Source organism: Lissotriton vulgaris, chromosome 4_1 (genome assembly GCF_964263255.1).
Source record: "Lissotriton vulgaris chromosome 4_1, aLisVul1.2, whole genome shotgun sequence".
NCBI classification, from domain to species: Eukaryota; Metazoa; Chordata; class Amphibia; order Caudata; family Salamandridae; genus Lissotriton; species Lissotriton vulgaris.
The window spans coordinates 1349743901-1349770743 of NC_141691.1; the positions used below are offsets into that span (position 1 = coordinate 1349743901).

The following is a 26843-nucleotide window of genomic DNA, read 5'->3' on the forward strand; positions in this document are numbered from 1 at the left end:
TTGTGAAATCTCACCTGGCATTTTAGTAGCGCGGTAGTGCCCTCTTACTTGCACTATAATCGGGCCCCCCACCGCTTACAGAAGCGGAGCGCTGTCACCGGCATAGTTCTTGCGTAGGGAAGTCGGGCCGCCATATTGGGGCTGCTGCCTTGCAGCGCGCCACCTGACTCAGTGCTCTAGCTCTCCGTGTGGAGAACGAGGAGGCTGTACTTAAGGCGAGCAGGTGGGAGCTGTTCGACCTTCGGTAAGGAGACATCAGCATTTGCTTTGGCGCCTGTTTATCTAGGCTGCAGGAGGCGCGCAGCGCTTTTTAAAACTGAAAATTTCATTTGTTTGTTTGTTTGTGTATTGTGAAATCTCACCTGGCATTTTAGTAGCGCGGTAGTGCCCTCTTACTTGCACTATAATCGGGCCCCCCACCGCTTACAGAAGCGGAGCGCTGTCACCGGCATAGTTCTTGCGTAGGGAAGTCGGGCCGCCATATTGGGGCTGCTGCCTTGCAGCGCGCCACCTGACTCAGCGCTCTAGCTCTCCGTGTGGAGAACGAGGAGGCTGTACTTAAAGCTCGCTCACCCCGCGCAGCGGTGACGCGCAGGGGAAGCGCCTGACTCGCGCCTGAGTCAAGCCAGAGTCCTGCCCGTCAGCGCCCGTCAGCGTCCCGGCGGCGTCTCGGTGGCGGGCGGGCTCTGTTCTCCTACAATGAGTAATTTTGGCGCACTCTCGGTGCGGTACTCATCTGTGGAGCTGCGATCTCTGAATACTAGGGAGAGCGGCTGTTGCTCTGTCTTTCCGGCCCGCCATAGGGGTAAGTAGCGATGCCCGGGTTGTGGTTGGCGTCCTAACCGGGTCCTGTCATCAGCCCCGCCTACTAACATAGCTGGCGCAGAGTATGCCTGCATGCTGCTAAACACCAGATCAGCGGGCAGTCACGCGCAAGACATCTTTGAGCTTCTCGAGACAGAGAAGCCACTCTGTTTAATGTTGACGGAGACTTGGTGGGGAGAATCCTCTAACCCCGATGTTGCTACGGCCATTCCGCCGGATTATAACATCTTCAGGAAGGACAGAGCGAAGGGCAGGGGCGGTGGGGTCGCACTGGTGGTGAAGAAGGGCACGTTCTGCACCATCTTGCCTACAGAGGACATCCGTGGCTCGGAATCGCTGGCTTTTTCAATCTTGCTAGCGCCGCACCAATCAGTGAAGGGACTGTTGGTCTATCGTCCCCCTGGTCCGCTTGGAACGTTCTTTGCAGACCTTGACTCGGTGCTGGTGGGTCTGGCCCTGAGAGCAGAACACTGCTTAGTGGCGGGGGACTTTAACATCCGGATGGATGATCCGTCGGACCCCGCTGCTATTAAGCTTTTGGAGGCCATGACTCCGCTGGGTCTTACCCCGCATTTGCAGGGTCCGACCCACGATAAGGGGCATACTCTTGACCAGGTCTTCTCGACCTCTCCTTTGGTGGTGAAAGATTCTCCCGGTCTTGTGGTCGGATCACTGGCTTGCCAAATTTGTAATCAGCGGCAATGCCAGGGCGCCTATCCCTGTCCCACAGCAACGGGGACGAGCCTTTAGAGCATTTAGCAGGGTGACCCCTGAGATGCTGGCTCAGGCTGCTGTGACTCACCCTTGCCCTCTGTCTGGCGAGCTAGAGAGAGACTTGGAGTCCTTGCAAGAATGGCTGACGGAGAGGCTCAATGACCTGGCCCCAATTTTGCCCCCCCGCCTGACATCTAAGCGGGTCTCGGCCCCTTGGTTTACCACTGCACTGTGGGCTACGCGGCAGCAGTGCAAGATAGCCGAAAGGGCCTGGCGGGCACATTATGACAGCAAGGACAGGTCTGCCTACAAGGCCGTGGTTAAAGCTTACCACCGGGACATCCGCCTCGAAAAGAAAGCTTATCTTGCGGGGAGAATTGAAGCAGCATCTAACTCCAGTAAGGAGATCTTTACCATTGTTCGAGAATTCATCTCACCTCAGACCACCGCTTTGGAAGAGGGGCCCGCAGAATCCTGGGCGGCGGATCTTGCTTGTTTTTTTACAGGCAAGATCAAACTCATCCAGGACTCCTTTCTATCTGGTGGACCGGTTACATTGCCAATGCCCGAGGCGGGTACGCCTCCCCCAGTTATGCAGGGCGCCATATTGGCTGAGTTTCTATCTCTGCCAGCCTCCGCTTCCCTAGCGCTTATGGGCAATTTAAAATCTGGGTCTCCGCTTGACCCCTGCCCTGCCAAGCTCCTGGGTAAATTGGCGGAGGTGGTTAATCCACTGGCGCACCCTCTTCTCAACCTTTCGTTGAGTCTGGGAGTGGTGCCGCCAGTGTGGAAGCAGGCAATGGTCATCCCGTTGCTTAAAAAGCCGGGACTTGACCCGAAAGCTCCAGCCAATTATAGGCCAATTTCGCTGCTGCCGGCCCTTGTAAAAATCCTGGAGAAGCACGTTCAGTCGGTGCTCTCCAATTTTCTGGAGTCCCATGAGATCTTACATGACTCCCAGTCGGGCTTCCGTTCAAATCGTAGCACCGAGACCGCGCTCCTTGAGGTTTCTGAAACCATTAAAGGGGTGTTGGATACCGGGGGCAAAGTCATGCTGGTGTTGTTGGATTTGTCGGCGGCTTTTGACACCGTCCCCCATGAGGGCCTGCTCGCAAGACTCTTTGAGATTGGTCTGCGGGGGACGGTGCTCAGATGGTTTTCATCTTTTTTAGCCGGCCGCCGGCAAACGATCTGGACATCATCTGACACCGCTGTAATGCCGCCTTTGGGAGTCGGGGTCCCTCAGGGCTCTATACTGAGCCCGACCCTTTTTAACATCTTTATGACCCCTTTGGCGGCGGTGGCGGAGTCATTTGGTGCCCGGATCGTGTCGTATGCCGACGACACCCAGCTCCTCTTCTCTTGCGAGAGAGGGGCTGACTTTGACGGGGAGAGTATCCAGAATTGCCTTGGGGCTGTGTTCTCATGGTTCCAACTGAACAGCCTCAAGTGCAATTCTGACAAATCTGAGGTACTCTTCTTCGGGTGCGATACGGAGCCTAGCTGGCAGGCCTGGTGGCCCATCGACATGTTCCCTCCGTCCGGCTCTTCTCCCATGGCTAAAAACTTGGGGGTTAAGATGGACAAGGGGCTGACGATGAAAGCCCAGATCCTGGGGGTGACAGGCACCTGCTTCGGCCTTTTAAAAATGTTGCGGAGGTTTTTGCCCCTCTTGTCCGAGGAGCACAGGAGGCTGACTGTGCAGGCTCTGATTGGCTCCAGGTTGGATTATGCCAACATTCTTTACCTGGGCCTGCCAGAGTACCTGCTGCAGAGGCTTCAAGTTGCACAGAACGCGGCGGCCAGGGCCATCTTTGGCCTAAGTAGACGCACCAGCGTCTCTGGGTTGTTGGTGACGCTACACTGGCTACCCATCCGCAAACGGATCGCCTTTAAGGCTCTGACTTTGGCCTACAAGGCGCTCCATGCTGTGGGAGCAAAACATCTCCAAAAGAGACTGACCTTTTACCACCCGGCTCGCTCGCTGAGGTCGGAATCTCTACTTTTGGCGGCTGTTCCGCGTGTGAAGAGGGCTCGCCTCGGGGGCCGCTCTTTCAGTCTGTTGGCCCCACAGATGTGGAATTCATTACCGCTCCCATTGCTGGGGGCCACTACGCTCCTTGATTTTAGAAGAGGTCTCAAAACCTGGCTGTTTTCCCAATAGGTTTGCTAGTAGTTCCTCTTTTTTGTTCTGTTTGCCTTTTAACCTCTTTTAACTGTGTTGTGTTATTCTGAAATCTGTTCTCCTTACCTAAAGCGCCGGGACACTCTTTTTGAGTAACCGTTGCGCTATACAAAAGAATAAATAACATAACATAACAGGCTGCGGTCAAGTCAACGTAGACTAGATGGAGACTGCCTTTCTTGGCCTGGGTGTATTTCCCGATAAGTAGCGAGAGATTTAACGCCTGCTCCACAGTACCCAGTCCCTCCCGGAACCCGCATTGTAGGTCTGTCATAATGTTGTTATCCTCAGACCAGGCCCGCATTCTGTCTAACACCAGACGGCCGGCAACTTTGCCGAGAGAATCCAGGAGTTAGATGGGCCTGTAGCATGCTGGGTTATTTCGATCACCCTTCTTGAGGATAGGCAGCAGGATAGAGTTTGACCAGGATTTTAAAAGACCTCCTTTTAAAGCTGCTTCAATTACTCGGGTCAGCACTGGCGTCCAAAGTTCCTGAGTGTGCCTGTATATATCCAGGGGTACGCCGTCCGGCTCGGGGGCTTTACCAGACTTAGAGGATGTCAGAGCGTTAATTACTTCGGCGTGGGTAAAGGATAGTTCAATGGGATAGGGTGGAGAGGGGATGATAGTATCCTCTCCACGTACATTCGAATAAACACCTTCAGCTGTAAATATTTTGTAGAAGTTAGAGACCCATCCCTCTGCTGTAATTGCCACTTCAATGGTGGGTCTGGTGTTCCCCTCATTTAGGAACGGTGAATTAACGACCTTCCAAAAAATTTCGCTGTCCTTTCTATTGCAGCTCTCAAAGAGCTTCTCCCACAGAGCTTTTTTCCTTTCTTTCATACATTCTTTTTTGGCCAAGTTATACCGCTTCCTCAACTTCCTAATTTCTTGTTTGTCCCTCACAGGGTTGCATAGGGCCTTTTTTAAGTTTGATAGTGCCTTGCGGCAGGCAGTGTTGAACCACCCTTTGTCATGTTGGGGTGTCTGTTTTTGTTTACGTTGAAGCTCTTTACTAATTACCTTAGTAATAGTTATGAAACTAGTCAGGATGTGTTCAGCCGGGGAATCGGGGTTTAGACAGGTTTCTAACATAGGGTAGGCTTTGGTAATGACCGCGGTTGTAGTGGCATCCGGATCTACTTTGGTCCATTTAACCGAGTAGCCATTTATTTTGTCTATACTTATCGCCTTTTGGGTTAATAGTCCATGGTTACCAGAAGCATTCCGTGCTGGTTGCATTAACCACATGCGTGCTAGTGGAATTCTGCACCCATGCTGATATTTTGTAAAACCCATTGTTCATGACGAGCTGGGCTCGTCATCAGTGTTTGAGGAGGCTACACCATGACGAGCCCAGCTCGTCATGAGCCTGGAAGGGGTTAACATAGTGACACTGTTAGGGAAATGGCCGCTACTAATGTCATCTCCAGTTAAAAATGACAGTAACTCATCCTTCATTGAGTTGGAGATCAGGATAAAGTCAATTATACTTTGACAACCCCTGCCATGAAAAGTGGTGGAAAAATCAATTGGCGGGTCAGCTAATTCATTTGCGAACCCCAATCCTAGGGAAAAGTACGCTTCGTTTAAAATGTTCCCAACGCTAGAATGGGCAAAATGTGTCAGTGGTCTTCCTCCCTCATCAGTAATACCACAACTTGGATTTTTAAACTCTTTACATAGAGTAATGTTAAAATCAACCTCCCCAGATCAGTTTTAAGATCAAAGAGGGACGTTTTTTTTTATACTAATCCAGGACGAGGATTAATCTTTTTAGAACCATACGAAAGTCTGATAATGACAAATTATTATAAAAATTTACTAGAAAATGTATATGCCCTTGGAACATTGTAAACTTAAGTATCTGATAGTTCTCTTCGGATGCTAGTTCCACAATATACTTTAATGGGAGGGTATTGGATACATATATCGATAGGCCACCCTTAGGTCTACCACAGGGAGAAGGACGTGCGCTCGAATTATACAGTCTATACCCCTGAAGGTGAATAGCAGATACCGACCATGTTTCCTGGCAGCATATTATATTATAGTTTCTGATTTTATCTAGCCAGTTAGGTTGGTCAGCTTTAGAGCGCAAACCTGCTATATTCCAAAATGTAATGCAAAGAGTCTGAGAACTAATTGATAGGGCGTTAGACGAAGAATGTGACTGGTTGGAATAGGTATGAGTTTTTACAGGTTTGACCCTCGACACCGGTGAGGGGTCTTTTGAAGAAGTCCCGGTCCCTACAGTAAGAATACTGTTATCCAGAACATTTGTTTGACACTCACTAGAGGACGCGGTACTACCACCAGAATCCACCAATATTGGTGCTTTATTATCTACAGTCAAATTATCAGTAGGGTGCAGGTTAGAGTTATCCTCGGGAATAGGGATATTTCTCAGTCATTCTAGGTCGACTATTCTGACAGAATGTTAAATCGGTTATGAGTGGGGATCAGGAATGGCCTAGTAGACAGTTTATGTTGTAAATTGTAATCCTGTCTTTGAAAATTTACCCATAATGGAGGATATTGAGTACCTGGGGGCCTGAAGTAATCATTTTGAAAGTGGAGTGGGGGTCTGTAGTTATCGATAGGGGGTATGGGTAAAGGTCTAGGGCAGACATCCTGGAATCGTGAGAAGGAACCAAAGTGATCAGGTCGATAATTTAATTGAGGCCCATAATAGCCCTCCTCTCGCCGGGGTACTAGTGTTGTGTAGTCGTCATAGTGTTTAGATGGCAGCCTAAAATTGGAAGGGGAGGTTATCAAGTTCCTGGGGTAAAAATAGGTCAGATCGCGAGCTGTAATAGCATTGCTGTCCTCGTGGGGAAACCATTCTAAAATGTATCCGACTGCCCTAGCGTCTCTAAAGTTTATTATAATTATATCCCCTGTGATGTTTTTTATGCTTGGGCCAAGCCAAGGGAGACGTCTAGCATATAAAATTTCACCGTTCATATTGGAGGGGGGGTGCGGGGGGATAGAGGTTGGTTCTTCCTGAGCCAAAATATGACTTTATTTTTTAATTGTGTGTGGTTCTCATTTTTGCCATCTTCCAGAGCCGGAACTCCAGTGAGGACTACCACTAGTGGGGCTGCTTCTGGGGGTAGGTCTACTTTAAATCTCTTTGAGTAGGGTGGCCTTGGTAAGTCTTCCCGTTCATTATTTGCAGAGGGATTTTTTAGGGAATTAGTTATAGATTTTTCCTGGAGGTTAGGTTTAGGTCCTGCCTGTGTCCCCTTTACGGTGTTGGTTGTCTTTTGCAGAGATTTTCCTGTGGGTATTGATTTTGGGGGTTTCTGAATTAATTTTTTATGGATTTGGTCTTAGGTTTTGTTACTGTTTGATCAGTTACAATTGTGAGAGAAACAGTGCTAATACTAATGGGAACTGATGGTGGTGCCGGGGTTATCTGAACTCCTTCTTTAATTACATCAATTGCCTGTTCTAGGTATTCCAGTTGCTGGGCTATTTTTTGCAACCTTGCTACTAAAGGCAATATAAATGATCTAATTAGCTTTTCTAAGTTACCCATTAAATCATCACTGGAAGAAACTATCAGGGGATCAGTCAGAGGGAGAGGTGAGTCGATCCCTGACACTAAAGGAGTAGGAACATTAGAAAGTAAACTCTTAGTTTTGGGTAAATCTATTGTATTGATCTTAATTTCCTGTGGTCTTCTCCCCCCCTTTCTTCTTCTTTTTGGTGGAGGGCCATGTTGTCGTAAGTTTTTACGGGGTTTGTGACATTTTTTAACATGCTCTGCTTGTGGTGTTGAAATATCAACCAAGATGTCAGTTTCCCGAGTCAAGTTATCTGAGGAGACAGTAAAATTTATAAGCGGGTCGTTGTTATAGTCAGGAGGGGGAGTAATATCTTGAAGAAGTAAGGGAATACTTTCTCCAAGCAATGTGTCTAATCCCGCACTTTCTTCCTGCACACTAGGTATCGAAGACATAGCTTGCTGCAGCGAGCCCAGTGAGGAGCGTTTGTTTTTAATTAGCTCGATAGAGCGATGCCTTTTAGCTCTTCGTTCAGCAAGTGCTGTCTCTCTATCGGATGCTACAGTAGCCCTGATGAGAAAATTATCTAGTGTCCCTTGTTTATCTCCTCCACCTACTTGGGATGTTACTATGGGGGTAGTAGTAGACATGTTACTAAGTAAACACTGAGAATGGATCCCCGAAACACAGTTGGAAAATAGATGTTTACGGGCCTATACTTGACACTACCCACGCTATTATGAGCGGCACAATTAAGTAGGCTATATTATTGGAGTGGGGCCAAGCCCAGATACATATAACAATAACTGACCTTTTCCAGGAATAAGTCCGTACAACAAATGAACCAAAAGGGGGATAGCCCGGCCTCCGAGAGCCTAAGAGGGCCCGCCCTTTGCCCGGGCTTCGCCCGGCGTCCCGCTCGTGTCCCACGTTGCGAGGGAGCCCGAGCTTTAAGCGCCTCCAGGCGCCTAGAATGACGGCTTCTGGTGGCGCCGCCGCAGGGGTCGCTGGGTAACCGAGTCCTCCGCTCGGCGGACGCTAGAGATGGTACACGAGGCAGCGGGAGCACCCGGGCAGGAAGGAAGGCGAGTCCGGTATCAGGGGTAAGTGACAGGGCTCAAGGATATGCCCCCAATGTCTTTTGAAAGATGGTGTCTTGTAATGAATCTTGTCCCACAACAAATCGAGGGACCCACCCACAGGTAAGCCCTTAAGTACCCTTAGTAAAAGGTTGGGATGATTCAAGGTTCCCTCACAGGGGAGGGGTCGGACAGTGGGAAGGATACTCTCATGACCTTTGCCCAGTTTCGCGCCAGAGCGGGTGCCAACAGCGTCCTGAGCTGGTTTGAACTGGACTATGCTGGGAGGGCACCTAATGTGCACTTCAAGCAGACTAAGTGGCGCTGGCCAGCACCCCACCCTGTCCCAATACACTAAAACCTGTCTGGAAGGTGGTCACACCTCCCTGTGACAGGATACCTATTGTTCTGCCTTCCCCTGCTCGTGCATGGATCAGCAGCAGGAGGGCAGAAATGTGTATCTGGCTGGCAGCATCCATGTTGTGCTGTCCAGGTCTATAAGACTGGTACCGGGTGCACTGAGGGCCTCCAGGAAGAGCTTTACAGTGCATGGAAACATACCCCCCACACAGTTTGCGGTGTGGGGGTATGATTCCAACATGTTTGATAACAAAAATGACCGGGTTTGTTACAGCCAGTTTAGAGGTGGTCATTACATAATGACGCAGGGCCACTATGTATCGTAATGGCTGATGCACGTACAACCAGGTAGAGTAGACACCAAAGGTTATAGGGATGTCCTGCTCATGCAGGGGTACCCTCACACTTATAACTGAGCACCGTGTCTTCAGGATTGAAAATGCTTGCTTTAGGGGGTGACATAGGTTTTAAGTGCAGTGACCTTAGATATAGGGAAACGCACATCTTTCGTAAGTTGGTGCTAGCATCAGCTTACAGAGGCTGCAATGGCAGGCCTGTAGTTGCAGTTTGAGTGGCCCCTCATGGGTGGCATACTACATGCTTCAGCCCATGGGGGCCCCTGGTGTACCTATGCCCTGGGTACCTCAGTACCATATGCTAGGGTGATAAGCGTACACCAGTGTCCAATCTGGGATGTACCCAAGTACTTACCATACCAATTTAGGGGAGAAAGCACAGAGACTGGGGTCCTGATTAGCAAGAAACTAGTCAGACTAGCGAGGAATTATCACAGCACCAAGCAAAAAGAGGGGGTAACCATGCAGAAGAATCCCACCTTCCTAGAGTCGTTTTATATCATATGTTATGTTTGGATAGGCACCTTCACCACTACCACTCTACCCCCTCTTCCCTACCCCCCCACCCCCAATTTAGGACTCCCCTGAAACAGCACAGTCGCTTGCCAGACATTTTTTTTACTTCATTTTCACTCATTTCCTTACGTCTATGTTCAGCGAGTGCTGGTTTCACTTCTTATGTTCATCCCCTACCCTGATAGACGTCCCAAGCACTGCTTACCTTGCCCAGTGCCATTCAACTGTTAGCTGCTTTCACTCTACTTTTTTTCCCCTTTTGCTTGCACCCATTACGCTCTACCCCCTCACGCACTGTTCCTTGTCCTGCCCTCAACTCCTCCTGTATGGTTGCTTATCAGGTCTACCCTAGTTGTTGCTTGCCCTGTCCGCCAACCCACCTCCTTCCCCATCACCCTTTGTTGTCAACCCTGTACCGCCACAAAAAAAGCAGTCAAAAGTCAAGCCAACAAGTTTCAAGATTCAAGACGCTATAAAAAAGGAGAAGGCAGGGTACTTGCTGCTCTACTGGAACTTATCGGCGCTGGCTTCATGCAGGGACAACATGGTGAACTTCAGCTCAGAGGTAAGATAATTAAGTTAAAGTGATTTTTTTTTTCTTGAAGCATAAGTTACTTACCTTAGGTAACGATGTATCTGATAGAGGCGTTGTCTTGCCGCCGATTCCTTACGCGGTAGCTTACTGACGTTCGATGGGTCCGAGGGTCCGATGGGTCCGAGGGGGCAGCAGCTAGGTAATACCGTGCGGCGTTGCTGATCAGGAACATTGCTTCCACCGAAGCGACACCACCCCTCTGAGACCATGAAGTGCTATTAAGCACCCACAAATGTTCTTCAATGAGCAATACATACGTCAGTAAGCTACCGCGTATGTATTTTGAACCACGCATGTGTTTATATTGAGCAGCTTTCACCATTGTAAATACTCTATTTACATTAATCAATCCTTAACCTTGATTTAGGTTTCTAGGAGTGGCATATACAGGGCTGGTCCCTGTATGGTCCTGAAGAAACGCCAGGGGTAGCGTGAAACATGTTGGCCATATACTGAACCTACCTTCATAGTCCGTCGGTCCACAGTATAAACCCCATTTTTAATATACCAACTTAGGAGCAGAATAAATTATTGAGGCCCACTAGCACGGTATTTTTAAAATTCACTTACTCACCCACTACACTTTTTTTGCACCACACATAGTCCTTCACAACTAAAGTGCTCCTACGTAGTTTGCAAGTCGTAGCACGCCCCTTTTCGTAGAGAACTGGGATGGCCCCAATGATGAAGCATGTCACCATGAGGAAACTCCGGTGAGTGAGGGGACTCAAGAAAGAAATTTTTTCTTTCTGTTTTTTGGCTACACTAAATATTATTTTGTGTTTAGCCATAACACAAGACGGGTCTCCGAACCCAGATTTTGGGCTCACTTTTTTTCACAGTACCAGGCTGCACGCAGGCTCTGTAATGGCAGACCTTAGAGACATTTTACAAGGCTGCTTATGTGGGTGGCACAACCAGTGCTGCAGGCCCACCAGCAGCATTTGGATTAACACGCCCTGGGCACTCTCAGTGCACTAGACTAGGGTCTGACAAGTAAACCAAATAGCCAAACATGGAACCACTGATTAATGCATCAATTTACAATAGGGAGCACTTGCACTGTGGCCCTGGATAGCAATGGCACAGCCCCGAAAGCATCTAACACCAGCAAAAATACATGAGACAACAGTAAAAATGGAAGGGAGACCCACGCCATTGGTGCCAGGTCCAACAGGCTGCTCGACATGCAATAGAAATATCGGAAACTATACTTAGTAAAGCTATCGACATTGCTTTCTTTACCGAAACCTGGCTCAAGGCTCACTCCTCCTCTATTCTTGATATGCGCTCCCACTCTGGTTACTCTATTCTCAGAAAAGATAGACTTGATAAAATTTGGGGGGTGGCTGGGGGACTAGCCATTATTTATAAAAATGAACTGCCACTCACCCTTACCAAGAATTCTGACCAAACCTCCTTCGAATACATGGGAGCCAATCTAAAAGTTCAGGGGGCCCCTTCTCATTGGCTGCATAACATTTACCAGCCCCCTGGTGATCCCTCGGTTAGCTCCCTCAATGACCTCCTGGACGTTACAGACTAGACGCAATTTTGTCATGCACCTACGCATTCCAAAGGGGCAACTCCTGATGCTATCATTACTAGCAATGACCTGGCTTCCCTTTCGAAAATTGTCCCGATTGATTGGTCTGACCATCACCTCATCCTCTTCTTGATCAACAGCGCTGCTCATCTCCTTTCCCCATAAACATTAAACATAAGAAATTAACCAGAAACCTTCACCTGATTCCTCTGGGTGATCTGGAGTATAAACTCAAAGCAAAACTCCAACTTCCCCCTCCCTCACTAAATTCTAATGACCTTACTGACCACTACAATAAAGCCATCATTGAGGTCCTTGACAAAATTGCCCCGGCCAAATTAAAATCCCCCCAAAAATTCCCTCCAAATCCTGGTTCAACGCTGATCACAACAGTGAGAGACGCTCGCTCAGAATAACCGAACGCACTTTGAGACATCATCCCTCCCTCGTAATCTTGTCCTCCTCAGAACTGTTGGGGCAATTATAAAAAACATCTTCAATGAAAAGGGCTCCTTCTTCCGTGCTCAGCTTGACCAAGCCAGGAATAGACCCAGGGAACTATTTAGCATTATAAAAAATCAAACCGCTTCTGCCCCTCCCAAACCGACTGCCTCTATCAAACGATGTGAGGAAATTGCTTCCTTCTTTTCTAAGAAAATTGCCAAGATTGAACTATCCTTTGCTTTATCCCCCCCCCACCACAGAGCTCATGTCCACTCTATGTCCTCCCACCCAAGTCTCCTCTGACTCCTTCACCCATTCCGGACTATCCCTCTCCAGCACTCCAGTGCCCCCTTGAACATTTCCCGTCCTGCCTACAGCTGAAAAATAACGCATCTTGGCTTGGCCCAGTTATCGTGCGAGAAGTCCTCAACATCATCACTAAACTTAAACCCTTCTTTCACACCTTTGACATGCTCCCCGCCAACCTCGTTCAAGATTTAAAGCACATCATTGCGCCTTATTGGACTTCCATCAACTCCTCCTTAGCCACTGGCTGCGTCCCCATCTACCTCCAGCTCGGCTAAATCTCTCCCATCCTCATAAATTCCAATGCTGAAGTAACATTAGTGCCAAGAACAGCTACGGGCATGATGCTGAATATACGCACAATTGGTTGTTTGTTGTAGACGTCAAGAAGATTCCCTTTGGTCTTAGAAAGCAGCCGGAATATCCAGACCACTGCTGTGTGCCTAAAGAATCTAGCTGCTCGTGTGCGGGTTGGAAAAGGAGACAAACCGGTAACTTACGAAGAAGCTCACGCTCCTCACTATATTGCTCACTGAAAAGGCTGGCTATCTCATCACACCAGTAACCTCGATGGAGAAGGAGGAGCTGCTGAAGGAACTGTTGAGGAGGTTTTCATCCGCAGGTTCATATTTGGGACTTTTCATGGCTGCCTAGCCAATGAGATTGTGATAAAGCGTCAGGCCAATCTTATCCTCATCTGTCTGGTCTTTATTCCGAAGATACCACCTCAGAAGTTCTACTTCCTAATTGGATACACAGAGACACTGCTTTCCTACCTCTACAAGTGTCCAGTAAAAATGGAGGTGCAGACTGTGGATGAGAAAGTCATCTATAAGTATTTGTAAATACAGCTGTTTTTGTTCAGAAGCTGAAGTGTTGACGTGAAGTATGTTGATTTGAAATGCTTGATCAGTGTCTGGAAAACCTTTTTCAGAAGGTTTTTGCAAATACTCCCAGATTAAGTAAAATGGTCATTGGTATTGCATCTTGTGTAATGCATTTTAGGACATGGAAGAACTTACCCTACAAACTAAGCTACTCGCCTTCAAGATTGCCCTTGAAAACATGGGATTTCAAGGTTCATATACTGGTATGAACTTTGTTTTCTTTTTAGGTCGAGCTGGTGCAGCAATGCGAAGCATTGCGTCCAGCGAAGTATCTATTGTTGGCCACTTTCTGGGAATCTGAGACAGGGGATGTGCACGCGCATGCCCTCGGCGAATTCACCTCGTGGGCGTGCATGCCCAGCCTGGCGCCGTGCACATCTCCTGTCCCACATTCACAGCAAATCAACCTCTCTCAATCGCACACACACTCACGCATGCGCACACACACACACATACACCCTCGCACGCACACACACACACAGGCGCGCCCCCCCCTCCCCAAGCAAGTGCACGCAACTTGTGTTCACACAGCCTGCAAGCTCTCACTTACCGGCTCGGTCCTTGCGCGTCTCCTCAGCACTCGGGAGCCTCTGGTGCCATGCAGTCTTCGCCCGTTCCCTCTGGTGGGGCGGGACTTCAGCATTCAGGGTTCCGGACGTTCTCCCGGCGGTTCCTTCCTGTTTCTTTTGCAGGCCCCGCCCACATCTCAACGAAGGATTTCTGACTTCCGCGATGTCACACGGCCAATGCGTGTCTCCGATAGCAACCCTGCACATCGGGAATTTTTTCCGACCACGATAAATCATCGTGTTTTCCTTTGACTCGGGGTGTCACGTTTTTGAAAACATGCCACATCAGCTGCTGATGTTAAGGACGGTGCCCATTTCCCTTTGCCTCTTGGCATGGAGAGGCAAGGAAGCCACGCGCCTTTCCCGCTGAGTTAAGAAGCACGGATTTGCAAATATTTCTTGACAGTCAGCAGGAAAGTGTGAGTAAATGGTTACTGGTGCCATTGTGTGAAGAAACGCGAGGGGGCAATGCTTGCTGCCCGTGCTGTGTGATTGTTTACCCTCCTTCTTCCCTTTGTCTTGCAATGTTGCTGTCCCATATCTGTCCGCCCACCCTCCATTGTCCGCTTGCTTTTCGATACTTACCGTACGTTGTCAGCTTGCTTCTCCCTCTCCAACCAACTCTGTTTTTAACTGGCTGCCTCATCTCCTACCACCCATCCCCCGTTTGCTGCCCGAGCTCCTCCGGCCCACTCTTTGTCCTTTTGCTTCCCTAGTCACCCCCCTTTTTTCAGTATGGTTACCCATTGCCTCTCACATGTCCTATCCCCATCCACATCCTCTCTCCTTTCCTTTTCTCTCTGTCTATTGACTTATCACCCATCTATTACGCGCATTAGTGCCGGCTGCGTCATAGCACTTTTAAAATAATTATTTGCTATCATGCTGAACAGAAGCCACGCAGCTGTCACCATGGCTGAAATCACTGCCAAAGCCAATAGATCTCATAGGCTTTATTAGTGCTTGTTCACAAATAACTATATAATGTGTATGCATGGCAGTCATCTTACTTCGTGTCCCAGTACATGGTTCTTAAAGGAAACACCAGACGCACACGAAGCTCAGGTGAAATTCAGCGAGCGATCCCCAACCCATATGAAATGGTGCAGTTCAGCCTGGAAACTGCACACAGCCACTGAGGGTTGATGCAGGAGGCACATGCTCTAAAGCGTCAAATTGCTGTCTGCACGGGAGAAAGAAAGGTATGCAAGTCCCGGCCCAATGTTAGCTTTACCAGAGACTCCGCTTTTTCATTTTTTATGACCCATTCATGCATACTCGGTCACAGGGATGACACGATAATAATTGAATATTTAAAACGAGCTTTTTCGTTCCCTCTTGGCAGTGGCTCTTCTTACGCGCATTAGTGCCGGCTGCGTCATAGCACTTTTAAAATAATTATTTGCTATCATGCTGAACAGAAGCCACGCAGCTGTCACCATGGCTGAAATCACTGCCAAAGCCAATAGATCTCATAGGCTTTATTAGTGCTTGTTCACAAATAACTATATAATGTGTATGCATGGCAGTCATCTTACTTCGTGTCCCAGTACATGGTTCTTAAAGGAAACACCAGACGCACACGAAGCTCAGGTGAAATTCAGCGAGCGATCCCCAACCCATATGAAATGGTGCAGTTCAGCCTGGAAACTGCACACAGCCACTGAGGGTTGATGCAGGAGGCACATGCTCTAAAGCGTCAAATTGCTGTCTGCACGGGAGAAAGAAAGGTATGCAAGTCCCGGCCCAATGTTAGCTTTACCAGAGACTCCGCTTTTTCATTTTTTATGACCCATTCATGCATACTCGGTCACAGGGATGACACGATAATAATTGAATATTTAAAACGAGCTTTTTCGTTCCCTCTTGGCAGTGGCTCTTGGAGCCGCTAGCTACTAACCTATCCGCCATCAGCTGTCACGTGACTGCAGAGCCTGTCTTCTCGTGCCCTTTCATGTTTTCTTCATAGCCCGTCGTCTGTGGGTATGTTCTTGTGACTGAATTTACTGACCTCTTTCCATTCCACTTGTGTTCATATAGTCTGTCCTTGGCGAGGGCGCCTGCATTTGTTGTTGGTGTCTGAAAGAGGTGAACTGCTGGGTGGTGATCTGTTATGTAACTAGCTTAGAGTGAACATGTACTCTCGCTATCAGAGTCTGCATGCTGAGGATATGGGATCTTCTAGTTCTGCTCTGCAGCCTTTTTTTTGGGGGGGGGAGGATTCAGATTTACGCACTAGGACACAATTTCTTAGCTCACACTTAAGACAGTAAACCTATCTCAGCAGGTCTATTACTTGGAGCTTAGCAGTGTTTATCGAGTACTTCACAAGTACCTTGATCGTGCAGAAGCTGGTGCTGAGACGTTCCCTGTAATAACGCAGTCCCATCGCCGCCAAAGCCATGTCTGCCCTGTCTTGGCCTCTCCACTCTTCCTCTGTTTCAGTCTCACTCGCTCCTGCCCCTTCACTGTCTTGCTTCTGTTTATTGTATTTGCACAAATCTAATATCTTGGTCTCTTCCTTTTCAATAATCAGGCATCATTATTTATTAGGTGTTTATGTTTCTGATGGGTTAATCTATAGGCACTTTCCATCCCCCTCCCTCCCTCCATCCATCCATCCCTCCATCCCTCCAACCCTCCATCCCTCCAACCCTCCATCCCTCCATCCCTCCATCCCCCTCCCTCCCTCCATCCATCCATCCCCCTCCATCCATCCATCCATCTATCCCCCTCCATCCCCCTCCATCCATCCATCCATCCATCCATCCATCCCTCCCTCCCTCCCCCTCCATCCATCCATCCATCCATCCATCCATCCATCCCCCTCCATCCATCCATCCATCCATCCATCCATCCCTCCCTCCCTCCCTCCCTCCATCCCTCCCTCCCTCCCTCCCTCCCTCCATCCCTCCATCCATCCCCTCCCTCCCTCCCCCTCCCTCCCTCCCTCCATCCCTCCATCCCCCTCCCTCCCTCCCTCCATCCACCCCCCTCCCTCCCTCCCTCCCTCCCTCCATCCACCCCCCTCCCTCCCTCCCTCCCTCCATCCCTCCATCCATCCATCCATCCATCCCCCTCCATCCCTCCCTCCCTCCATCCATCTCCCTCCCTCCCTCCCTCCATCCATCCATCCATCCATCCCTCCATCTATCCATCCATCCCCCTCCATCCATCCATCCATCCATCCCCCGCCCTCACTCCATCCCCCGCCCTCACTCCATCCCCCTCCATCACTCCATCCCCCGCCCTCACTCCATCCATCCATCCATCCATCCATCGCCCTCACTCCATCCATCCATCCATCCATCCATCCATCGCCCTCACTCCATCCATCCATCCATCCATCCATCGCCCTCACTCCATCCATCCATCCATCGCCCTCACTCCATCCATCCATCCATCGCCCTCACTCCATCCATCCCTCACTCCATCCATCCATCCATCCATCCATCCATCCATCCATCCATCGCCCTCACTCCATCCATCCATCCATCCATCCATCGCCCTCACTCCATCCATCCATCGCCCTCACTCACTCACTCACTCCATCCATCCATCCATCGCCCTCACTCACTCACTCACTCCATCCATCCATCCATCGCCCTCACTCACTCACTCCATCCATCCATCCATCCATCCATCGCCCTCACTCACTCACTCACTCACTCCATCCATCCATCGCCCTCACTCCCTCCATCCATCGCCCTCACTCCCTCCATCCATCGCCCTCACTCCCTCCATCCATCGCCCTCACTCCCTCCATCCATCGCCCTCACTCCCTCCATCCATCGCCCTCACTCCCTCCATCCATCGCCCTCACTCCCTCCATCCATCGCCCTCACTCCCTCCATCCATCGCCCTCACTCCCTCCATCCATCGCCCTCACTCCCTCCATCCATCGCCCTCACTCCCTCCATCCATCGCCCTCACTCCATCCATCCATCGCCCTCACTCCCTCCATCCATCGCCCTCACTCCCTCCATCCATCGCCCTCACTCCCTCCATCCATCGCCCTCACTCCCTCCATCCATCGCCCTCACTCCCTCCATCCATCGCCCTCACTCCCTCCATCCATCGCCCTCACTCCCTCCATCCATCCATCGCCCTCACTCCCTCCATCCATCGCCCTCACTCCCTCCATCCATCGCCCTCACTCACTCCATCCATCGCCCTCACTCACTCCATCCATCGCCCTCACTCACTCCATCCATCGCCCTCACTCACTCCATCCATCGCCCTCACTCACTCCATCCATCGCCCTCACTCACTCCATCCATCGCCCTCACTCACTCCATCCATCGCCCTCACTCCATCCATCGCCCTCACTCCATCCATCGCCCTCACTCCATCCATCGCCCTCACTCCATCCATCGCCCTCACTCCATCCATCGCCCTCACTCCATCCATCGCCCTCACTCCATCTATCGCCCTCACTCTATCTATCGCCCTCAGTTCTCTCAAGGTCTCAAACTTTATTTCAAATGTCACAAAAAGATGTTAATATTTCACTTCTGTTCTTGGATTTTCGTCCCAATAAAATACACTTAACACAATCTTCACAAAAGTTATTTACAAAAGTTTAAGCTATTGCTATTTTAAATTACAATAACTTTCATTTAAGTATTAATTATTTAAAAAAATATAAAAGCCATTGTTATTTGTAATAGCAATACATCTAAGTCACGTAAATACAACACATATTGCATTACAAATGCTATAGGTGTAACATTTGCGAAAGTTACAACTATTGGCATTGTAAATGACAAAGTTATTAATTTAGCTATTCTCAAAACCAACACAGAAATAAAAAAATTGTCATTTACAATACCAATAGCTCTACATTTCCTAATGCGAGACCTATTGCATTGCAAATGCTTGTCATGATTAAGTGGTGATGCATTTGCCCTCCTTGGATGTCCTGACTTAGGAGCCAGCCCTATTTTTGTGTTGTGTGTTGCCAATGACAACTAGGAATCCTTTTTTGAAGGACACCATCAGGGCAACATTTTGCCTATGAAACGCTTTATTTTTTGATGTCATTGCATTTAATTAGATGCATTCCCCAGGTAAGGTTCTACTGTGCCCAGACACGTTTTGCCTTTAAAGTCACATTGTGCCGTCTGTTTGAATGGTGGAGTTCGATTTTTCACCACACTGATTGTTGCATGACATATAAAGGAAATTGTTTCATCCACTCAAAGTGGGACCAGGACCTAAGACCTTTTCTTCCAGTACAAAAAGATCTATGATGTTTTGGAACCCATGGTGAATTGTGAAAAGCAGCTGCATGCCACATGTCCATCTGCAACAGTTCAGCATTTACAGCTACACGAACAGCTTGATGAACTCCTCTTAAATGGAAACAATGAAAAGTAAAAAAATAAATGTTATTCATGGTACCAAAGAATAAGGAGTGCCACTCTTAGCGCTTTATAAGCATTTTCTAAAGCTGTAAAGAGGGAAAGTGATTGAAGAAAAAGGTAAAAGGTTGATGCTGTGTAACAAATGCTGTGCACTACTTTGCTGAACTTGTGTTTCGTTCCCTGCCACAGCGAACACAACTGTGAATAAAAATGTATTTACCTTTGCAAAAAAAAAATTTTTTTAATTCCAATGCTGATCCTAATATCCTTAACAATCTACGCCCTATCTTGAATCTTCCCCTTTTATCCAAGGCCCTCGAAAAATGTGCCTTGCTTTAACTGGACAAACACATCGACTCATTTAATCTCTTGGACACACTACAGTCAGGCTTTCGTAAGGGCTGTAGCACTGAATCTGCGATGCTCAATATTGCTGATGACAGCCATCACTCCCTCGACAAAGGGGAGGTATCCCTTCTCATCCTTCTCAACCTCTCTGCTGCTTTTCATACTGTCAAGCACTCTACCTTACTCAACACCCTCAAGGAACGGTTTGGCTTCAATGGTCCTGTTCTTGAATGGTTCACCTCTTTCTTTCAGCACAGATCCCTACAAATTATAATCAACAATTGCCTCTCTAAACCTATTCCTGTTTCCTTGGGTGTTCCCCAGGGGTCTATACTCTCTCCGTCTCTATTTAACCTCTTTATGGAGCCCCTCACAGTCATTCTAAAGCAAGCAGGTTTTAACTATCACCTCTATGCGGATAATACCAAACTTTACTATAAAATCAAATCCCATTCTGACATTCTGCACCTCAATGATACCTTGTTTAAGATTCAGCAATGGTTCCATCACAACCACTTGAAACTCAACCCTAAAAAAACGGAAGTCATTCTCTTTGCCCCCAAAAATAACCAGATCCCCATCCAAAATTGGTTCTCTGACCATAAAGCCCTCAACTGCTCCTTGTCCCCCTCTAGCTCAGTTGAATCTCTCAGAATAAGCCTTGACCAAAACATCAACCTCTCCGCCCACATAAAAAACGCAGCTAAAGCCGCCCTCTACTCCCTACAACACCTCAAAAAAAAAATTTAACTTTTTATTCCAGCTGATGACTTTAAATCTGTTGCTTAATCACTTGTCCTCTCCAAATTGGACTATGGCAACGCCTTACTCGCCGGAACACCTAAAGTCCATCTAGCCCCAATCAAGTCTGTCCTCAACCGCGTGGCCAGGCTTATTTCGGATTACAAGAGGTTCGACTACATCTCCCCTATCCTCAAAGATCTCTAATGGCTTCCCGTCGAAGGCAGATCCTCCAACAAGAACGCGTGCATTACACATCAAGCCTTACATCTTCAAACCCCACTGTATCTCTCACAAAAACTTCAAAAAGCAGGCTGCTCTGGAGACTTGAGGAGCTCCAATACCCTCATCCTGGTACCTCCCTTGGTTCACAAGAAATCCACCCAATCTTGCTCTATCTCAGACTTCGCTCCTTTGAACTGGAACACTCTCCCCAAGGAGTTATGTTGCAATCCTTCAAACGCCAGCTTCAAAAAAGATCTCAAGCGTCACCTACTCCACAAATACTGGGGTCCTTATTCCGGCCTCCTTTCAGATTCTCACAAAATGCCCCGGACGGTAAAACATTTCTCACTACATCATTCCTGACTCACCTCCCCGCCTTTCCCCTTCACCCATTCCCTTTCCTCCTCCTACTTGCTCCCTTATAATATCACTGCCTTTTTCTACATGCCTTCTCCTCCCCCTCTTCGGTCTTTCCCTACCTCCTAACGTGTTCCCCCTTCAAGCACTGGCCTTCCACGCGGACACATCTATCCAAATCCTGTTATTGACAAAATGTACTGTTTATTTTTCTGTTTATGGATTGATCGTTACTCACATGTGGCTCATATTTGTACTAATCTACATTTTGTAATTTGTTTTCCACTTCCAGCACTGTAAAGCGCTCTGATACCCCCGGGTCTAGCCAGTGCTATATAAAACCGTTAAATGAATAAATAAATTGGATAATTCCAAGCACCAATTGGTCTGATGTTATTTACTGCCAAATGGGGAGGAATTGAGGAAGTCTTCCTTTCACAGGTGTGGTATAATGGGGAGGGGGGAGGGGGGCGGCGGAGCGTGGGCAAGTCGCTGTTTGTTGGGGGAAGGAGAGTTACGGTATGTGTTACCCTTACCTCAACCCTTAAAGTTGTTGCCTCTATAACCTCCTCTGAAAAATCATCTGGAGGGAGAGAACTGGTTGTTACCTTTGTAAACCTAGGTATTTTGATCTGGGATGTGGTTTTTGACCCTCCTCTGTATGAGGAGAGAAGAAAGGAACCTCTGCAGTCTGAAGTGCTCCCATAGATTTAGCGACTTCAGTGTCTTTTCTAACACCTGATCAATGTTAGAGCCAAATAGGTGCTCCTTATCAAAGGGTGTGTTAAGGATGGATTGTTGGACATCAGGTTTAAACCCTAAAATCCTTAAACAAGCATGTCTCCTGAACAGGATGCTGGTGTTACTCTCTCTAGCTGCGGTGTCTGCAGCATCTAGAGCATATCAAATAGAGGAATTAGAAACAAGCCTAACCTCATTCTTTAAGTCCTGTGCCTTAGCCTTATGCTCATCTGTAAGATATTGGAGCAATTGCTCCATTTCGTCCCAGTGTGCTCTGTCATACCTGGCTAAAAGGCTTGGGTATTTGCAATGCGCCATTGATTAGCTGCCTGAGCAGCTATGCACTTGCCAGAAGCGTCAATTAGTTTGGACCATCTGGTGGAGGAGCATCCTGATGTTTGAGAATTTGCTTTCTTATGAGCATTTGATACGACTAGGGAATCTAATGGAACTTGTCCTTTGATAAAAATGGGGTCTGTAGGAGACGCTTTATATTTCTTGTCCACTCTAGGACTTAAGATGCAGGCTCTGACTGGATCTTTGCAAATTTCATCAGCATGTCGCAACATGCCCTTAAGCATTGGAAGTGATTGTGATGACCTGTGTGTAGTTACTAATGTCTCAAACAAAACATTTTCTTCGAGTGAATCTTTGTGGAGCTACACCACATTGAAATGTGCAGTCCTGTCAATGAGTTCCTGATGTGATGCACTGTCATCTGGAGGAGGTGGGTTTGGCTGGGTAATGGTCTGGCTCAGTATCACCTGGGGATCCACTGTTATCTGTACTAGCATCAATTGGAATATTCATCCCCCCCACCATCATCGGCATCATCAGGAGATTGAGGAGAATCTTGAGGTATAATTTGTAAAGGATTCTTAGATGGTGACGGAGGTGGTTACCATGGTAGATGAAAATAACTTGTAGCCACAGATTTTGCCTTTGTAAGTGTGTCCTCTTCTTCAAACTTGCCATTGAGGTGTTCTTACATGAATATTGCCAGTGTCAGGGTCATTATGAAGCCTCTTTTGCTTCAGATGGGTGTTAATGGAATAGTGTCCACTTTTGGATCCAAAGGGGTCTTTTTGTGTTTCAGCGCCAAAGTATTCAGTACAGACGAATGCTGGCTTTTCAGTGCAGAAGGTTTCAGCTCCGATGGTTGCTTGGCTTTCAGCACGGGGGATTTCAACTCCATGCCGGACTTGTACTTGGAACCAGAGGGTTTCGGCCCAGAGCAGGACTTTTGTCAACTCTATACCGAGCCGGAATGCTTGACTGGTGGTTTCGGTGCAAAGCCTGGAGGCGGGCTTCGGAAATGTCCTCTCGGTGCCGACCATGGCCAGGAGGCAGAGGTGGTGCTGAAGCCTTGTGTTTTTCGGAAATAGTTTGTGGGGGCAAGGGGTCTTCGGTACTCACATCACCTTGCCCCTGCAGTAGTTTCTTGGTGCCAAGGTCTGTGCTGAGTCTTCTTCGGAGAAGGCTACCTCCTCCTCTGCCACTGATGCCTAGATTTCTTCTATGACAGAGTATTTAACTAAGATGTCCAGCGTATCTTTGACGCTGCATCTCTCAACGTCGAGCCCAGACGATCGCAAAGTCATTTTTGATCTGAACCATCTGCAAGCATTGTAGTCTTCTTCCATGTGCTCCGGAGACAAGCACAAGTTGCACACCTTGTGTGAGTCAGTGCACGGATACTTTGCGTGGCACGGAGGACAGAATTTAAACAGATTCCGAGCCAACAACGGAAAGCCGACTAGGCGCGGTTAGTCCTGAAAGGCTGCCACAAAGCCTTATGATATAAAGTCCATTCCGATGTCAAAACGATACGCAGAGGAGTGGGAAACACATACAGAAACAATACCGTCGAGGGCAGTGAAGATTGAGTGTTGAAGGGAACCCAAAAATTGGTTTCAAACCAGAGCGCAGCAATACACGTCCGAACCCGATGGCGGAAAAAAACAATGTAACAATGGAGTCTATGTCCATGCGCACTATCACCGAAAGGAGAAGTCGCCTTACCTCATGACTAGGAAAGACTTCTTCAAAGAAAAACAACTTGCAAGCATCTGGACGCAACACTAGATGGCAGGAGTATGCAAAGTATACATATCTAAGGCACACTGCCTTGAACACTTTTCTGGTGGATACACTAACCACCTATTTCCCACCTTTAGAGCATCCCCAGGCGCCAGAATGGATCCGAAAGATTATCAGCTTAGCCCATGTGCACCAGTAGGTGGCGGCATGCAGCTCTATGGTGTCTCCAAGCTACCCCGAACTTGATGGCTGGAGACATGTATAGATGCCACCCAAGTACACTGATGTCAGTTTCTTTCTGTACACCACATGTGCCCTTGGATGCAGAGCCCAAAAACCCATTGTTCATGTCAGTGTGCACTAATCTGGTACCTTTCTAGATGGAAAAAGTCTCCATTCCATAATATGGGAATGCGGGGGAGATTAGGAATTAGAGTTTTCTGCCAAAAAGAGCATTACCCTACGATAAGCAACTTGTTATTCTGATTGATATTTCTAATCAGAAATCCATCAGGTGGTGGGTTTGCCTCCAAGGATCTCAATCGCCTTCCAATCACAAGCCTTTTATAGCACAAGTTACTAGTTGTGTAACAATATATCTGTAAGAGACATTAGTGATCGATTCCTTACCTTAGAATATCCCCAGGCGTCAGACTGGGTCCAGAAGGTTTTTGCTTAGCAGTACCCCTGCATGTCAGTAGGTGGCGTCCTGCGGCTCCGCGTCCGTCACTGGTGTCATCAGCGCCGAGATTACGTCACGGAGAGTACTTAGGCGCCATCCATGCGCGCTGACGTCAATTCTGTACACTACTTTCCGTACACTACTTTCCGTGCCAGGAACGTAGAGCCATGCAAGATACTGACCACTGGTGCATAAAAACTAGGGCCCTGAAAGGGATGACCTTAACCATAGTAATCAGTCCGCAGAACGGGGAGGATGGGTGGGGCGGTGCGGAATCTATCACTAATGTCTCTTACAGATATATAGTTACAAAAGTTAACTTGTGCATCTGAAAGACACATTGGTGATAGATTCCTTACCTTAGAACAGTTACCCCAGCAATACAAACCCAGGAGGTGGGTCTGCGAACAAGATTACACAAGAAAGCCATGGAGCACAGAACGATCAAAGAAGCAGTCTCTCCGGACCTAACGGACAAGGCAGGAGTGCTTTGTACACGTGTGCAGTGAGGCCCACGTAGCTGCCTGACAAATGTCCTGCAAGGGAACGCCGCGTCCCAAAGCAGTAGTGGCTGCAGTGGCCCTGGTCGAGTGGGCACGGAGCCCCAGAGGAGGCTCCTTCTTGGCCAAGGAGTAACATGCTTTGATGCACAGAACAACCCACCGGGAAATGGTCCGTTTGTGCACAACCCAACCTTTTTTAACGCCCACGTACCCAAACAGTTTATCATCTACCCAGAACTGTTGTGACGCTGCAGATCGAAAGCAAGCACACATTTTGGGTACAGACGGTGGAGCCTCTCCTCCTCCCTGGAAGGAGGCGGAAAGAAGGTGGGCAAAGTGATGGTCTGCCCGATGTGGAAGGCCGTGACAACCTTTGGCAAGAAAGAAAGACGGGTCCTTAAAACCACCTTGTCCGGATGAATAGAAAGAAGGTTTAGAATAAAGAGCTCACTCACTCTTCTGGCAGAGGTGATAGCTACCAGGAAAGCCGTCTTTAGAGTAAGAAGACGCAAGGGACAGTTATGAAGGGGCTCAAAGGGAGTGCACATCAGAAAAGTCAAGACAAGATTCAAGTCCCACTGAGGCATTATGAAAGGCAGGGGAGGGAACCTGTACGTAATGCCTTTGAGGAAACTATTAACAACCGGGGACTTAAAAAGAGAAGGCTGATCAGGAAGCCTCTGAAAGGCGGAGATGGCAGAAAGATAACCTTTGATAGTCCCTAGAGCAGAGCCCTGTTGGGTTAAAGACAGAAGAAACAAAAGAACCTCAGAAAGAGGCAGAAAGGGGATCCACAGCCTTTGCTGTGCACCATGCCACAAATGTGTTCCATCAGCAGGCGTATACCATCTTAGTGGAGAGACGCCTGGCTGCCAGAATTACATTACAGACTTCAGGTCAGGAGGGCGGTTGAAAGCCGTCAACTGTCGCCACTCAATCTCCATGCATGGAGGTGGAGGCTGGACAGGTTCGGGTGAAGGGCCGTCCCCTGCTGCTGCGACAGAAGGTCTTCCTGAAGAGGCAGACTGATCGATGCTCATACTGAGTAGCTCGGGATACCATACTCTTCGAGCCCAGTCCGGAGCCACAAGAATGACTTGGGCCCGGTCGCGCCTGGTCTTCAGCACTCTGGGCAGAAGAGGTATAGGCGGAAAGGCGTACAAACAGACCGCAGCTCCACTCGAGACAAAAAGCATCTCAGAGCGAGTGCCGCCTTGGAAATTCCAACGCGCAGAACTGATGGCATTGCACGTTCTCTTCTGTGGCAAACAGATCTAACCAGGGCTCTCCCCACTGCAGAAAGAGACCCTGCACCACGTCAGAGTTCAGGCGCCATTCGTGATCCATCATGCACTGCGGCTGAGTTCGTCCGCCCTGGCATTCAGAGAACCTGCCAAGGGTTGAACCCCCAAGGTAATGCCTTGATGTTCCAGCCATGTTCAGAGGTGCAGAGCCTCCTGACATAGGGTCCAGGTCCCTACCGCACCCTGTTTGTTGCAATACCACATGGCGGTGGTGTTGTCCGTGAACACCTGTACTACACTTCCCCGGACAGAGGGAAGGAATGCCTTCAGTGCAAGTCAGATCGCCCGCAGCTCCAGAAGGTTGATATAGAGCCGGGACTCCGCCGGAGACCAGAGGCCTCTGATCTCCGCCTCTCCCAAGTAACCTCCTCATTGCCGGAGGGACGCATCCGTCACTACTGTGTGCTTCGGTTGGGGAAGTGAGAAGGATCTGCCATTGACCCAATTGAGATTCGGGAGCCACCACTGCAAGTGTCGTGCAGTGCCCTCCAAGATCTGGACATGAGCGGACAGGTTGCCCCGATGCTACGCCCACTGGAACTTCAGATCCCACTGCAGAGCCCGAATATGCCATCTGGCCTGTTGCACTAACAGGATGCAGGAGGCCATCAGGCCCAGGAGCCGGAGGGTCATCCTGA

General features: G+C 48.6%; 1 protein-coding gene and 1 pseudogene across 1 annotated transcript in view; one reads left to right on the plus strand and one right to left on the minus strand.

Annotated features, from left to right (window-relative positions):
- The window catches only part of CEP192 (centrosomal protein 192), a 1919503-nt gene that overhangs the window by 1500316 nt on the left and 392344 nt on the right, over window positions 1-26843 (minus strand). The window lies entirely within an intron of this gene.
- On the plus strand, window positions 12784-13519 carry LOC147723963 (small ribosomal subunit protein uS3mA pseudogene; annotated as a pseudogene).